The following is a 15,780-nucleotide window of genomic DNA, read 5'->3' on the forward strand; positions in this document are numbered from 1 at the left end:
TGGACCTGAACTCCTGGAGCCTGACCTTAAGGGCATTAACTTTCATTGGAGGAAGCTGAAAGTATTGCTGAACCATATCCAGCTCAATACTCCAAAACATCAACACCTGAGAGTGCCCCTCCATTTTCTCATGCGCCAAAGGGAACCCCAGCTCCTCAGTCAGCTTGTCAAAAGTGTCCAGCAGCTGGGCACACTGCCCAGGCCCTGCTGCCCCCATGAACAAAAAGTCATCTAAATAATGCATGGTGTCATGACTACACACCCTGTACTGCAATTCCCATTCTAAGAAGGAGCTGGAGCGCTCAAAGGTGGCACAAGAAATGGAACAGCACATTGGAAGAGCTCGGTCCATATAGAACTTCCCCTCAAAAGAAAACCCCAGAAGCTTGAAGTCATCTGGGTGGACTGGGAGAAGGCGAAATGCGGACTTAATATTGCACTTTGCCATCTTGGCCCCCACCCCACAGCGGCATACAACCTTGACTACCTGGTCAAAGGATGTATACTGAACTGAGCACAAATGCTCCATAATGGCCTCATTCATTGACTCTCTTTTGGGAAATGAGAGGTGATGTATTAAGCAAAACTCCCCCCCCACACCTTCTTGGGTACCACCCCCGATGTGAACACCATCAAATTGGGGATAGGGGGCATCAAAGGGGCCTAACACTCTACCCTCAATGCATTCCTTAACTATTTTGTTCCTAACTATGTCCTCCATCCCTACAACAGAACACAAATTGTCAGACATATAAGGTGAACACGGTCCCTGAACTGGAATCCTAAAACTAAAAATAAACCAATTCAACAAAAAAAAAAGAGCATCCTGCTTCCTTGAATAAGCCCGCAGCAAGCGCTCAAGGACCCTCAGCCTTACTGGACTGGGTCCCTTTACCAGAAGCCTGCTGACCACTGGCTCCCCTGCCTCCAGACTTCTTTGGGGCAGACTTTGGGGCAGGCATTGTAGGGGAGCAGCCCAGTACAGGAAGGGCACTCATGTTTAAACCTACAGGGCTTCTGATTACACACTCCCTTGTAGGCAAACTCCCAGCAAAGCAGCTGGGGTTGAACCTGCTGCCCCACTATAGTGTGGGTACTAGTGGAAGAAGCTGAGCACTGCACAAGGTGACCCCTCTCAGAGCAGTCCCCCAAATTAGGCTTTGCTGGCAACATCACCTGCAGCCAAAGCTGCTGGTGTATGCGGTCCCAAGGCAAACTAGAGTTAAGGGCCACCTGCATCCTGAACTCCTCATCATACTGCATTCAAGTAGCACCTGAGAAGCCAGTGTAACCCTTATAAAGGATATCCAAGTACTGCAACAAGGAAGCAGCCCTCTGAGGCTGCACCCTGACCAGTACCCCAGCATAGATCAAGAATCCTGGTAAAAAATTGGCCCAAGTTCTATTCACGTGCTGGTGCTTAAGCCTCTCCTTATCCCTGTCATCCAGCTCATCCTTATCCTTCTTTTCAAACTCTTGGAAAAGAAGGGTAAAGACATCAATGTATTCACCCCTGATAATCTTGTCACGAGTTGCCTGTGTCAAGTGGTCACCCAGAGAAAGTGCTGTATCACCAAAGGGGAGTGCGTTAAAAGGAACGTACCCATAAGTCAAGGTGGAATATGGATAAAAACCCCAAGGCCCGGCCAGGTACCCCGGCCAAATTCCAACCTGCCCCTGCCCCCATGAACCTTCCACTCCTCCCCATGTGGGTTTTGATAGTGCAGTCTGTTGTATACCAGCCAACCCCAAACCCTGCAGTGTCCAGGGGGGTTGGCGGATAGCAAACCAGGCAGCAGGAAACTGCTGGTTGGCCCCCTGAGCCATCCCTTGAGTCCCCTGAGCAGCTCCCTGCCACCAAGGACCCCATGGCCAAGGGAAACAAGTTTGAAGTGCAGCTTCCTTACCTCCAGCCTCCACAGGTTCAACAGCCACAGCCACTGGTGTGGATTCCACCACAGCTTCCTGCTTGAGGTCCACAACCGATACCTCATTCCTCTGGCCAAATGATAACTGGGCTCCACTGGACTCTCCAGCCACAGCTCCTGCCAGCCCTTCCAAAATAGAAAGACACCTCTGAATCTATATTAATGGCATCCTTAGAGGCCCCCAGAATAGGCTGAGCCTGGTCTTTACTAAGCGCAGTATCCGTGGAAACACCCTTATCCCGCTCAAAGGCTGCCAACCGGTACAATATCTCCTGTTGACTGAAATGCTCCTTCTCCTCCTCTGAAGATGAGAGCACAGTAGCAGGCCTCTTAGTAGAGGCCCATGTTCCAGGCTGCTTGCCCTTGGAAGGGCCAGCACCTTTCTTAGGTGGCATAATGCTGACCAATTATTTCCAATGGACAGGGATAAAATAGAGTATGCACCCCTAAAATTGCAGCAAACCAGGTACCAGCAAGCAATTAATTATAGATGCACAGTAACACAGTAACACAGTATGACACCAGGCCTAAAATGGCCACCAACCCACCATAGGCCTGAAGCCAAAATGGCCACCAACACCAAAAGCCTAAAATGGCTGCCTAAGCACCCAAGCACGAGAGCCTACCAGTGCCCAAGGGCCTGCCAACAATACCTGCTAAGGCCTGAAAGGCCTATGTCACCCATCGCCCTAGAGTAACCTCAGGAAGACACCCCCCCTTTCCAGCCACCATCACCAAAGAGGCAAAAATGTACCCAAGGGGGGGAATGAACCTACTGGCCACACAAGCCGCAGCACCTATCACAGGGAAAAGGGGGTGCCACAAAAGGCCCAATGGCCACCACCACCTGTTTACTCCAAGGCACAAAAGGGGTGGGAGGGAAGGTTAGAAGTCAAGCCAGGCATCCTGTCCCTTCCCCAGATCTGCTACCATGCGGCCGGGACAGAAGGGGCCCACCCAGCACCACCCAGGCTCACACGTCTTAAATGGGCCCAGCTGCCACGACCACCACCGGTGGAGCACAGCCACCACTGCCAATGAAAGAAGTCCACTGCCGCCAAAGCTTCGATGCCACCGAGTCTCACCACCACCGAACCTCCACTACCGCCAAGTCGTCTTCTCTATGCCGAGACTCTGCCTTGGCTGCCACCGAGACTCCACCACCAAGACTCTGTCGTCACCGCTGCCTCACTGCTCGGAATAATGGACACGCATGTCCACTTCTGCTGAGTGTTGGAGGCAACAGAAGCTGGGTGGGCGAAGCTGCCTGAAGAGGCTGCTGGCTCTGCCCCCCGGCTAAGATCCAGATGCCTGGGAAAGTGCCTTGCCCTCCCTCCTTCTAGGGAGGCAATGCACGGCCACCTTCTTGAGCAGTTAAAGCTGCCTGTTGGTATGGCCGTAATACTGTACGAATCCTGAAAACCACTTGATAAATTCAGAATATAACCTGTAGAACGAGGCTCATAGCAGTCATCTCAAGTACATTTAAGTTTAGCTATGTGTTCCAAGTTTTCTGTACAAATGACCTTTTCTGATACAAAATGAAAAATACAAAAACTATCTTCCAGCAAAAAAAGCAAAGATATTGTTCTAAGAATGTACTCCTTTAGTCTAGAAATGAGGAATATTCTGCTTTGAAATTGTGCATGCACAAACACGCATCTCATTCCAATTGACAGATCCTTTGATAGAACAGGCTTTTCAGAGGCAATTTTGTTCTGATCAAGCAAAAAACTAGCATGATTCATCATGGAAATTGAGCAAATACTTATCTATCTTTCTGTTTATTGATTTAATTTTTTGTAGAATTATCAAGCTATTTTATGTGCACACACATACACAAACACACATACTTCATCCCCTTTCCTATTTGCTATGAAAGATTGCAGATCAGCAACCCCAGGCTAGAATTTCATTCAAGCACACTGTATAGAACACCACATTTCAGTCTAAAAGCAGAAATACTGTTTGGCTCGTTGTCACTTCCCTTGTAATAAACCATTTTTTCCCCATTAGGATGGAGCACAGATGCAACCCTTGTACATATTTCTATATCTGTTGGGTGGTTGAATTCTCCTAAGAAGATATTCACTTGCTATGTTTTGTAGGAAACAGTGATGCAAGTGTTAATTTTGCAAGAAGGAAGTGTTTTCACACATCATGCCTTGCAAGACAGTAGCTATGCTTACAAAATTACAGTGTGGATCTAAAATAAACCAAAAACTTACTTACTTATAAGGCTTCTTTATATCAGTCAGATGCTCAAAAACACTAGCAAATAAACCATTTCAAAACTATGTGACAAAAGGAACAAGAGTAAATTGCTTCCCCCACCCTTTTAGTCCAGCTATTGCAGAGAGACTTCCCACATTTCCCTGTATATTAGATGGGATACATTGGATGAAATAAAGTCAATAACAAATGTGACTTCCCATTAAGCACAGCATCATCTTGCTACATATTTGGAGTTTACTATTTACTCCTATCTGTTGTTTAACTGGTAGCAAGAGTTTTTGCTTTAAGTGTCTGTGATTCTTTTCCCCTTTATTTCCTCAAGACTTAATTTTGTTATTGGCCTAAAGAGGCACAGGTAGAAGATACTCCCATGGATGGCCTGTTTGGGCTGAAAAGTCAATCTTAACCATAAAAATGGAACGCGTGTCTCAATGGAAAGAGTGTAAATGGATAAGTTATTGCCTCCCTCATGAAATCCAAGCCAATTGGACATAATATAGTGTTTTTGGTTTTTTGAAGTAACTCTCACATATAGGTATTGATTATGTGTTTTAAGACCTATTGTTGCTTGTAGCAGTTGTACTGAGTAGGGTTGTTAACTCAGGATTAGTTTATTGATGTCAAAGAAGAAACAGTAGCACATTAGCATGCAAAAGAAAGAGAGACGTGTGAAGCCAAGTCTTGGCATATAGAAGGTATGTTTGGCTTACCCATGCAATGATACTATGCTGTTTTTCTGACCATAGTTGAAAAATGCAGTTTCACTAGGAACACATTGCTAGATTGTGATGGTGGGGGAGGAGTAATCAAAGTTATAGGATGTAGTGACATGAATTGTTCAGCCTGAAATTAATTTTATTACAAGGGGAACATTAAGTGCAAACTCATCAGGATAATTCTTTCTTTTCTTCTTTCTGCATGAGATGTGTACCATCATCTTAGATACTGATTGTGTTTGCTGCAGTGTATATTTGTAAAACAAGTGTGGCCAATCTATTGCTATGCTTCGTTGTTCAGAGCTCCAGTTCCTGTTCTCAAAATTTGTAGCCCAAGCAGTATGAAAAGGAGAGAAACACTCTCCCCCCCACCACTAACGATTTGAATGGCTCCAATTTGTCCTGGTAATGGGTACCAGATGTCAGAATATAAAAGGAAGCTGGACCCAGCAAAAAGATTGCCATTTTGACCTTCAATTGAATTCTTCTCTTTTTCTGTTCTTTTCCTCCCTTCTGACCAAATCAAGCATTCACAGCCATGCTGAATGGAGTGGAAAAAAACAGCTTGACTCTGGTGAAAGAAGTCACAAACAGAAGTGAGATGGGCACTTGCCACTTTTCCTGTCAGGGTGACATCTGCCAGTGTTTGCTGAGGCGCCTTTTGTGGAGCAAGGGGGAAGAATAAATACAAAGATTAACCTCAGCAGGGCTGTTTTTCCTTTGCCTTTATAGCTGTTCCTTTCTCACAAGAAAGTTTCTTTTTTGTCTTCAGCCCAAACCTTTAGGTTAGATGAGGGCTGTATCTGAGGAATCGCTTTTTCTCCCTTCTGCTATGGCTTCAGCTTTGACATAATCCCTCTGTTTATACAAAAAAATATATAGTTTATTGTATTTGCCACTCTGTTTGTCTTGGCAAACCAGGTTTATATCTGTTAAAATGCTCAACAGTATAAATCCAAGCGAATACTGCCAGATGCCTGCTGGGATTGATAACAATCCTGCTTCGTGATAAAGTTAATCAGCTTCTACACTATGTATTTAAGCTTGTACACCACATTTGTTGGGGTAATGGATCTTCGATGTTTGCAAGGAGATCTGTGCTGTCATACACACACACACACACACACACACACACACACACACACACACACACAAGCAGAGATATATATCTGTTTGCAAGAAGAGAAGGCTCAGAATGGAAGGATTTTTATTAGTCAGTTTTTATTATTTTCATTTGACATTATTGTAAAGTTTAAGTAAAGCAAGACACAGTTTGAACAGCAGAGCTCTATAAAACTTTGATAGTACTCAATTATGTCTCTCCTAGGCAAAAGCTGTGTGAAGTTTCATCAAATGCATGGTCAAATGAGAGAATGGAATCATATAGCTGAGTTCTGCAAAATATCAACAGGGATAGTGATAACTTGGATGCAAACATGATAGCCACTGCCAGTCATACTTACTGTGATCAATATCTTTGTTTACCCTTGAGATGAATCTCCTTAACTGGATTACTTCTATGTTGCTATTCAAAGATTGGCTTGAACACCATGACTGCAACATTGTACTTGTGCAGCAGCCATGTATACTAAAGGATCATGGTTAAAAGGTGGGGAAGGGACTACATTTGGAAAATATAAGCTGCAGCTTGTGACTACTTTTGTGACTTCCCATTCAGTGAATGAAATCATCCTGATGCAAGCATATAACCCAGGATACAAGCACATAACTCCCAGGGGGATGGTCAGGTTAGAGTGACATTCTTATCAAGCACAAAATCATTCACAATTTGTATTCTTCACAACTGCACAGTCAGATGCATCATTTAAATGGGATGATATGTGTCCTGCATCAAAAAACATAATTTCAACTCCTATGGGGTGGTCTAAGAATGCTTGTATATGAGTTTGCCCCCTATTGGGAATGAAGAGACAGACACAAGGCTTGGGTGAAAAACAGGGCCATTTATTGACCAACCATAACTTAAGAATGGCAAGGAGTATAACTAGCAGTACAGGTTGAGTCCTCCTCGACCTGCCTGGGTGAATACCCCCTGCCCCAGGTGCAAGCCATCCAAGCGCATGGCTGTAACCCGGCCAGCAAGGCAAGTGGTTCCCCCTTAAAGCTCCATACACCCCCAGCCGTGAAGCCCGAGGGAAGGACTTGTACAGGGGGTCCCATAGGCAGCCTGCCCTCTCAGCTGGTAGCCGTACAGCCTGCCAGCTGATCCCAGGCAGACCCCCATTTCCCACCAATGGGGAGGCACCACTGGGTGCTCATTGGCCCGCTCTGCCTACCCAAACGAACCTCCCAGGAACCTCAACAACTTACCAACTGCAACACAGTAAAACTCACTAACTATTAAGGTAGGCAAAAAACACCCCTCCCTTTAAGGTCAATCAGAGAAGGGCAAAAAAAATCCTACCTGGCCCTGTCAAAACAGTGACTGGCTAATCTTGTACTGCAAAAAAGGGGTGAGGCGGGTGGGTCGAGCTTTCTGCGGTGACTGTGAGGGATGGAAGGTGGAGCCAGCCTATATAGGCCCAGACCTTGCCCCCAAAAATGCCCAGATGCCTGGGAATGCGGTATCTCTCTCCCTCTCTGTGCAGGAGGGCAAATGGAGGCACCCGGGTAAGTGTGTAGGGCGCGCTCTGGAATGTGCCTTTTTGTTCCTAATCAGACTAATTTGACTTCTTTTTCTTTTAGCTTTTAGTTTTGGTTTTGTGTACCAGGAATAATGCGCTAAAACATCCTGAAGTACATTAATTTAATTAGTCTAAAAGTTTTGGGGGAAGAGATATTTGCAGGCATAGCTGTTGTAGCATAGTGGCACTCTGCTGGTTCAAATCCCACTACTGCCATGAGCTCAACAGCTGACCTTTGGTAAGCCACTCCTCTCAGCCCTAGCTCCCCAGCTGTATTGTTACTTTGTTCACTGATCTGAGTGGGCACTAATCTGTCCAGAAGGGTGGTGTATAAGCACTGTTGTTGTGAATTCCCATGAATGAGAATTCATGAGATGGAGCAGGATGCTTCTTCTGCCCACTCTCCCAGGGTTGCAGGATGTTAAGGGGATGGCTTGTCACAACTTTAGGTGGTTGGCAGTTTTTGAAGCATTGGGCCAGATCCACTAGGGTGAGTGGAACGGAATGGGCAGCTCACCCTGCCTTTGAAGGGTCCCCATAAGAGATCTGGAGTGGAACCAATGGGTACACACCTGGATGCAGCCATTTCAGAATCCACTCTGAGTGGCAGGGGCCATCCAGCACTGGCTGGGTGGCAGTACATTGCCTACCATCCCCTAGTGGCCAGCAGGCATGCTGGGGGATTGTAACATCGAATGGCAGGGCCTTTGATGCAGTGGATCCGTTGTCCTATGCCTTGTCAATTCTCCAATGGCTGTAATCGATAAAATTGTGGCCCATTCAACCAAGAATGCTGTGTCTTTGTATTCTTCACTGAGGGCACCAGCCTCAACATACATATGTGCTCTTCTCATACACGACCTGGATACTTGAGAAATGGAAAGTAAACTCTTTCTGATATATCTGGACTCTTGACCAAGAGATAACCAAGATTGTTTTCAATTGATTAGTTCCTTAATTTTCTTTCTTTCTTTCTTTCTTTCTTTCTTTCTTTCTTTCTTTCTTTCTTTCTTTCTTTCTTTCTTTCTTTCTTTCTTTCTTTCTTTCTTTCTTTCTTTCTTTCTTTCTTTCTTTCAACCACTTCTCTTTGGTTAAAAACTCAAAATGGTTCTCATCAATTACGTCAGTTAAAATCAACAAAACATAATAAAATCCAGTAAAAGCCAAACAAAACATACACTATAATACAAAATGCATAAAACCACACTAATCCCAGTGCTAGACTATAAAACCCTACAGATAAACATCAGCATCACACACTACCCAGCAAGTCAACTATGTCTCACAATAAAGAGATGTTAAGAGCATTTTAATGGCATAGAATCCTCCCAGTCTCATCAACCATTGCTGGTAACCATTACTAATGTAGACTGTTTTGGCCTGGCAACAATCCTCAATAGATCTACATGAGAGTTGTGCATTCAGATGGCATCTCTTCAGGCCAGGGGCGTACATGCCCTCATTTATGATGATCCCAGCGGTGGAAAAAACACAGATTAATATAAACCTGCTATTGGATAAAGCAATATACTTACCTGTTAGATTTCAACTGTCCACACCAACCATTGCAAGATTTCCATCCCAGCATATCTAAAATGGATTGAAAGAGACTGATTATCAATACTGAATACGTACATTGCTATTATAATGGCCAAGATCTTTCGTAATGTTTGTAATTGTTATTAATTGGTAGAGGATTTATATTTCTCTCCTCCATTTGTGTAATTTATTTAATTAGATTAGATTAGATATTTATTGTATTGATTATCACAGAAGCACTTTCACATTGTAATATAGGTATGGTTATTTATTGTTAGCATTTGTCACTTTAAAGGTTTAATACTTAGCTATACTGTCTGCAATTATAAATGTTTGCTTATAGAATATTAGTGTTATGCGATAGTTTGACCTCTCCGATGCAATGTTTGACCTCGGTGTTTGGTAGCTGTTTCATCCCCAATAGATCTACATGAGGGTCGTATATTCTGATCCAAAACAGCATCCGAAACCCCCAGTTTAGTTTCATATTAGAAACTCAATCTGAAATTAAACGGGAATTTTGGGCACTGTTTTGGATTGGAAATATCTGATGCACTCCCATAATCTGCATAGTTCTGCAAATGTTTATTATCAACAAGGTTAGATGATTCAACTCCACTTTATTTCTTTTCCTGCCTTTTTATATTCATTATCTCAGATTCTCTCTACCATTACCAGAAAAGGTGTGTGGGTGTAGGTGTGTGTGAAGACTTAAGGATATATTTTTAAGAAGCATGCTTTATTTAAGAATCAAAGAAAAACTCTGCTTAAACTTTCTACCAAATATTGTCAAAAGAAGGAAATAGTTTTATCACCTTTATCTGGTCACAGTTAACATGGCAGAAAAATACCGGGAGGAGAAAAGCTTACTCATTAAAAATAACCCATTAAATCTTCATGAAGAGATGCTGTTGAGGAGTCATACATCTTTAGGGCTGACATAAAAAATAATGTAATGTGATACACAAATTTGCTCAGATATCTTTGATAGTAATTTTTCTTGATGCATAGCACTTTAGGATATTCAATAAGTAGTGCTAGGCTATTTATCTTCAAGCCAAAATATGTAAAAGATGGGGGAGTTAAGCAAAGGTTCGCATTTAAATCCAATGAACCTGCACTTTAGATTACATCTAACTCTTGAACATGCAAACATTTTTATCAAGAAGCACATCATGCAAATGCACCCATGATTATACATTTACATATTTAAGGGAATAGGCACAACCAAATAAATCTTAACCATCCCTATCTTCTCATTTACTTTTACCACCCTGACATATATTTTTTTTATTTTACCACCCTGGTATGTGCGTATGGGTTTGTGTGTATAATATAGATTATCAACACAATATTTCTAAGCTGGCAGCAGAAAAGTTAGATCAGATGATGCTATCAGTTGGTATTTGTAAGCAAGTATGTGGCATGCTGGGTCTGATCAAAGTTTTGTCTTTTTCTGGCACTGGGCAGGCAGATGTTCTGTGAATGTTTGCAAACAAGGGCAAAAATGATGAAAGCAACCATGTGTTATTTCTTCTCAGTTTCTCTGCCAGTCAGAATTATGTTACTCCTGATCATGGAAGTTCCATTCCAATTACTCTCCATTAGTTTATTTTAACATCAACCATTTGTATTAATAATTTAGTGAATTCCATGAAACAATTATTGATTGCGACGCACATACATACACACTAATACTAAATGCAGGAATACCCAATAAAAATAACATAAGCATATTTGTGAAAAGGAGGAGAAAACCCTTCTATAAACCTCAATGATGACCCAAAGCAGCCTACGTTCTCCTTATCTTCTCTTCCATTCTATTGTGTAGCTCATTCCAGCTAAGCATCTTACAACAACAAACAAAACACTGGTTGTGATAGCATCAAGGTGTGATTAGTAACCACAACTTGCCACCCATTCTTGATTTCAAATAAAAGTAACTGGAGAAGGCTTTTTAAAAAGGAGACACTGTGGTGCAATGGCAACTGATCAAGCCTGCACTTGTCTTTTAAAAAACATGGTTAAACAGGTAAGAATCAAATTTATTACTTTGTGATTAGTTCCTCAAATGATGAAGGGGTGGGGTGGGGGGAAGCACAAGATTTGTCAAACTGTCATTATTTGCTTTTTAACAGAAGCCAGACCTCTGTCCCTCTTTACTGTGGCCTCACCACCCCACTGTTTAACTGTCTGCTTTGACAATTGTTTGGCTGTCCACAGGCAGATGCTTCTAAATTGAGAGTCAGTCTTTATAGCAGGAGGGGGCAAAAGCCAGTTCTCCACACAGTATTTATTCTGATGAATGGCTGCCTGCCATTTCAGCAGGAGAAAGGCATGGAAGCATACTACGGCAGTGTCAGGTCCAGTATATATGTAAACTGTACTGACTCCATTTTCTAATGCTTTTAGTGCTTAAGTGTTTTCCCCACAGGTGCACCAGTTCCCGGGCCGACTTCTCACCATGCGAGATTGTTATGTCTAACACCATTCCACCCAGGATTGGCCTTGAGAGAGAGCAACTTTCCTGAGACTGAAAGATGTTGTTTTGAGAACTATGGGGGGAGGCTGGTGCAGCTGGGAACTGTTACCTTGTACCTCATGCTTTGCTCTTCATTGGTAACAATGATCTTGTACCATCCTGAGTCTCCTATTCAGGACAGTGGACTATAATGAACCATTTCTACAGTAAAGTTTCCTTACTCAAACAATGGACTCTTGTTTGCTTGTAAAGGGGAATCTGTGAGAAGGACATTATTTAGCCACAGTCTGACATTTTGTTACCAATCATGTCTGAGTCGGGCCCAGCGGAATCCAAGGCAGTCCCGGACAGGGATCCTTTGTTTGACCCGTATGCGACTCCCGACGAACAACCAGTGCAACCCCAGGAGCCTGTGCCAACGGGGAACGGAGCTTCAGCTACTACCCCGCCTCTCATCGATCTTGGCCGTGGAGGGGAAAGGCCGACGGCCACCACCCTCCCCTTGTTCTCGTTACCCACACCATCGGAGTGGGGACCCAGACCCCGAGAAACGAGGGAGCGCAGGGCCAGTGGGGTGCACCAACAATTATCCATGGACGGGCGCCGGAGCCTAGAGACAGTCCCTGAATTTGACGGCAGCCAACCGTGGCTGTTTTGGAATAGAACGACCGAGCACACGGAATGGGATACGTCCTGCCGCGGCGTCCTAAGTTGGGATTATTCAGAACTTGCCCAGTGGAAGGAGCCACAGGAGGTTCCTGAATCAAGTTGAGTGCAGATGCAAAATCGCACCCTTGCTGTAGATTCCGGCATTTCGGCAGTGACGGGCCTAGCCAAAGGAATTCTAGCAGCAAGATCGCAAGACGAGCAGGGAGATCCTCCACCCTGGGGGCCGTTTTCCCCAGTAACCGCCGTCGCAGGAGGTGCTACGATGGGACAATCGGGCCCAAGTCGAGTCCAACAGCTGGAAGCTAGATTGATCGATATGGAGGACAGCCTAGCTCATGCCATACATCTGCTCTCGGTGATGGTAGCAGGCGAAAGACCATCACCTGAGGAAATGGCAGTACAAATAGCAACACTACAAAGCGTCATTCCCCATATGAGGGATACCGTCCCGTGGCAGCCGCCGCACTCAAGTTACCCAGCTGAGAGTGAAGAAGGGTCCCGCATCATTGGCGAGAGCCCTATCGACCCTCCCCGAGTGGAAGGAGAGGAGGAAACCTATCCTGAAGATCCGGGAAAAACTCCCTTGGAACTCCCGAGGCTGGATGAAGTTCCACCTCCCGGGGATACTCCAGTTGAGCTGCCTGGAGAAGCTCCAACGGAAGCCCCTGGACCAGACGGAGATCCACTTCCCGGGGATACTCCAGCTGAAGGGCCTACCCGTCCGACCACGTCGCCGGTGATACCCCCTCCAGCTTCACCAATAACGGTCCGGCCGGATCAGTCAGAAGAGCCTCCGGCTCCTCCAACGGAGGGATCGCCACACCAACCGCCCGAAATTGTTCCCATTCAGCAAATCCCAAGGGAAGGTCTACCAGGGCCACAGGAACAGCCCCTACTTCCCAGAGTAATAACGCCGAGAGGGGTAAGCCCGCGCGGTCCAACACCCATCAGGCCTTCGCCGCTGCGGCCCCTCCCGCTTCGACCGCAACTAATACCTCTACAGCAACCGGTACGTTTGCTTCTAGACCAACCAATATTACCACCTCCTAATCAACCGATGGGGCCTATACCACTACGACCCCGCCGACCCGCCCCTCAGCGGCCGATCATGGCCCAACCTCTACGGCCACCTCCGCCTCAGCCGCTACTGCCGGTGCCTCCAGTGTTGCCACCACCAGCCCGGCCGCGGTTGCCGCCCCCAGCCCGGCCGTTACTACCGCCACCAACCCAACCAAGACCACTGCTGCCAGCCCAACCGGTGTTACCGCCGCCTGCGCAGCCAGTGCCGCCGCCACCAGCCCAGCCGGGGCTACCGCCACCAGCACAGCCGGCACCGCTACCACAACCTTGGCCCCAACAACCCCTCCTTGTGCCGCAAGGGCCCTTGATGGTTCCGATGGACTTTTACCCAGCACCAGCTCCAAGACAAGACCTCCCCATGGGCTGGGTGAAACTGGAAGCTACTTTTGATGGGGATCCCTCCAAACTGGGATTTTTCCTAGTGCAGGTGGTACAATTCTTCAACCGGTGGGGACACCTCTTTGGTTCCGAGGCCAGCCAAATCGAGCATCTCGGTTCTCGTTTACAAGGCAAGGCAGCAGACTGGTATGTAGGACTGTACAATATTGGGGCCCCGGAACTCAATACTCTTCAGGGGTTGGTGGATGCTATTCGAGCGCAATACGAAGATCCCTTAGAGGAAACTAGGGCCCGAACAGAATTGCAAGCCATTAGACAAGGCAGCATGTCGGCAAGAGACTATGTTACAAAATTCCGACAACTAGCTGCAAAATGCCCTAGGTGTGAGGAATCCACCAAAATTATTCTGTTCAAGCAAGGGCTGAACCCGAAGCTTCTAGATAGAGCCCTTATGCAGGACAACCCGCCTACTCTTTTGGGCTGGATCCAACTCGCGTGCGAAGTTGAAAATCGCATTCTGGAAGTCCGCTTGGTCGAACAACAACAGCAAACGGGACAAAGACGCCCTCTGACTCTACAGAGGGGAGGACGGGGTGTTGGGTACGCAACCCGCGGAGCGAGAGATGCTAGATGGCAGCAGGGGTTGTGTTTGCAATGTGGACAAGCCGGTCACTTTGCAGCGCAATGCCCCTACCGGCCTGTACAAAGACCTCCACTCCAATTACGACGTCCAACCCCTACCCCATTTCCTCCATTCCAACGCCCGACACCGGCTCCCAGAACGGGCAGAGGGCGCGGCGCTCCCCTGCAACCTGCCTCAGACAGGGGATTAGAGGCGGAAGAAATCATGGAATACGACCCCGCTTCCCCTAATGTGGAGGGGAATCCAGAAAGCCCTCAGTCGGGAAACGAAATGGATCTGTCGTAAAAGGGCCCAAACGACAGATCCACCCCAAACCAGTCCCTAAGCGGGACCGGCCGCCTGGGTCCATTTTATTCATGCCGGTGACTTTGCTTAACCCAGAGAGGAAGATGCACATCCGGGTACAAGCTCTTATCGACTCGGGCTGTTCAAGAGACATCATCGCCCCAGCCCTAGTCAATGGACTGGTTTTACCAGTCCGCGAATTGCAAAACCCGGTGATTTTTGAACAAATGGATGGCACTAACATGAACCCTGTTACCACAGAAACAATTCCAGTAGTCACGGGCATGGGCCAGCACTGGGAGAAAAGATCTTTCGTCATCAGCTCTACGGCCAAATACCCGTTAATTCTAGGCAGCAAGTGGCTTTGTGATCACAACCCCCACATAAATTGGGCTGAAGGGTGCGTCACCTTCAACCACGTCAACTGTAAAACCCACCGATGGTACCAAAATTGGGGCAGTGATCCCACCAACACCGAAAAAGCTCTGCTCACCAGGGAGGATATAAAACAAATACCTGAATATTATTGGCCTTTCTTGAACGCCTTCTCCGAAGAAGAAGCCGATACCTTACCCCCGCACAGAAGAACCGACTGCGCGGTCGAGATATTACCAGGGGCCTCACTGCCCAAAGGCCGACTCTACCCTATGAATCCCCGTGAACGGGAGGAACTCAGAAACTTCATCGACACCAACCTCCAAAGGGGATTCATCCGCCCAGCCAATAGTCCCCATGCGGCTCCCGTCCTCTTCGTAAAGAAAAAAGATGGGGGACTCCGGCTATGCACGGACTTTAGAGGACTCAATGCTGTGTCAACCAACAACGCCTATCCCATCCCGCTCATCCGAGACCTCCTCAACATCGTGGCCCAAGGTAAGATCTTTACGAAATTAGATTTAAAAGATGCTTACTTCCACGTTCGTATCAAGGCAGGGGATGAATGGAAAACTGCGTTTAACACGCCCCTCGGACAATTTGAGTACCTAGTTATGCCGTTTGGCTTGGCGGGAGCCCCTTCCGTTTTCATGTCCATGATAAATGAAGTCTTACATGAATTCCTCTATAAAGGGGTTGTGGTGTACCTTGATGATGTGTTAATTTACTCAGACACCGAGGAAGACCACATTCAACTAGTCCAAAAAGTACTGGCTACATTAATGGAAAATAGGCTGCCCATCAAATTGTCCAAATGTGAATTCCATAAAACCGAGCTCACCTA

This window comes from Eublepharis macularius, chromosome 7, assembly GCF_028583425.1.
Source record: "Eublepharis macularius isolate TG4126 chromosome 7, MPM_Emac_v1.0, whole genome shotgun sequence".
Lineage (NCBI taxonomy): Eukaryota > Metazoa > Chordata > Lepidosauria > Squamata > Eublepharidae > Eublepharis > Eublepharis macularius.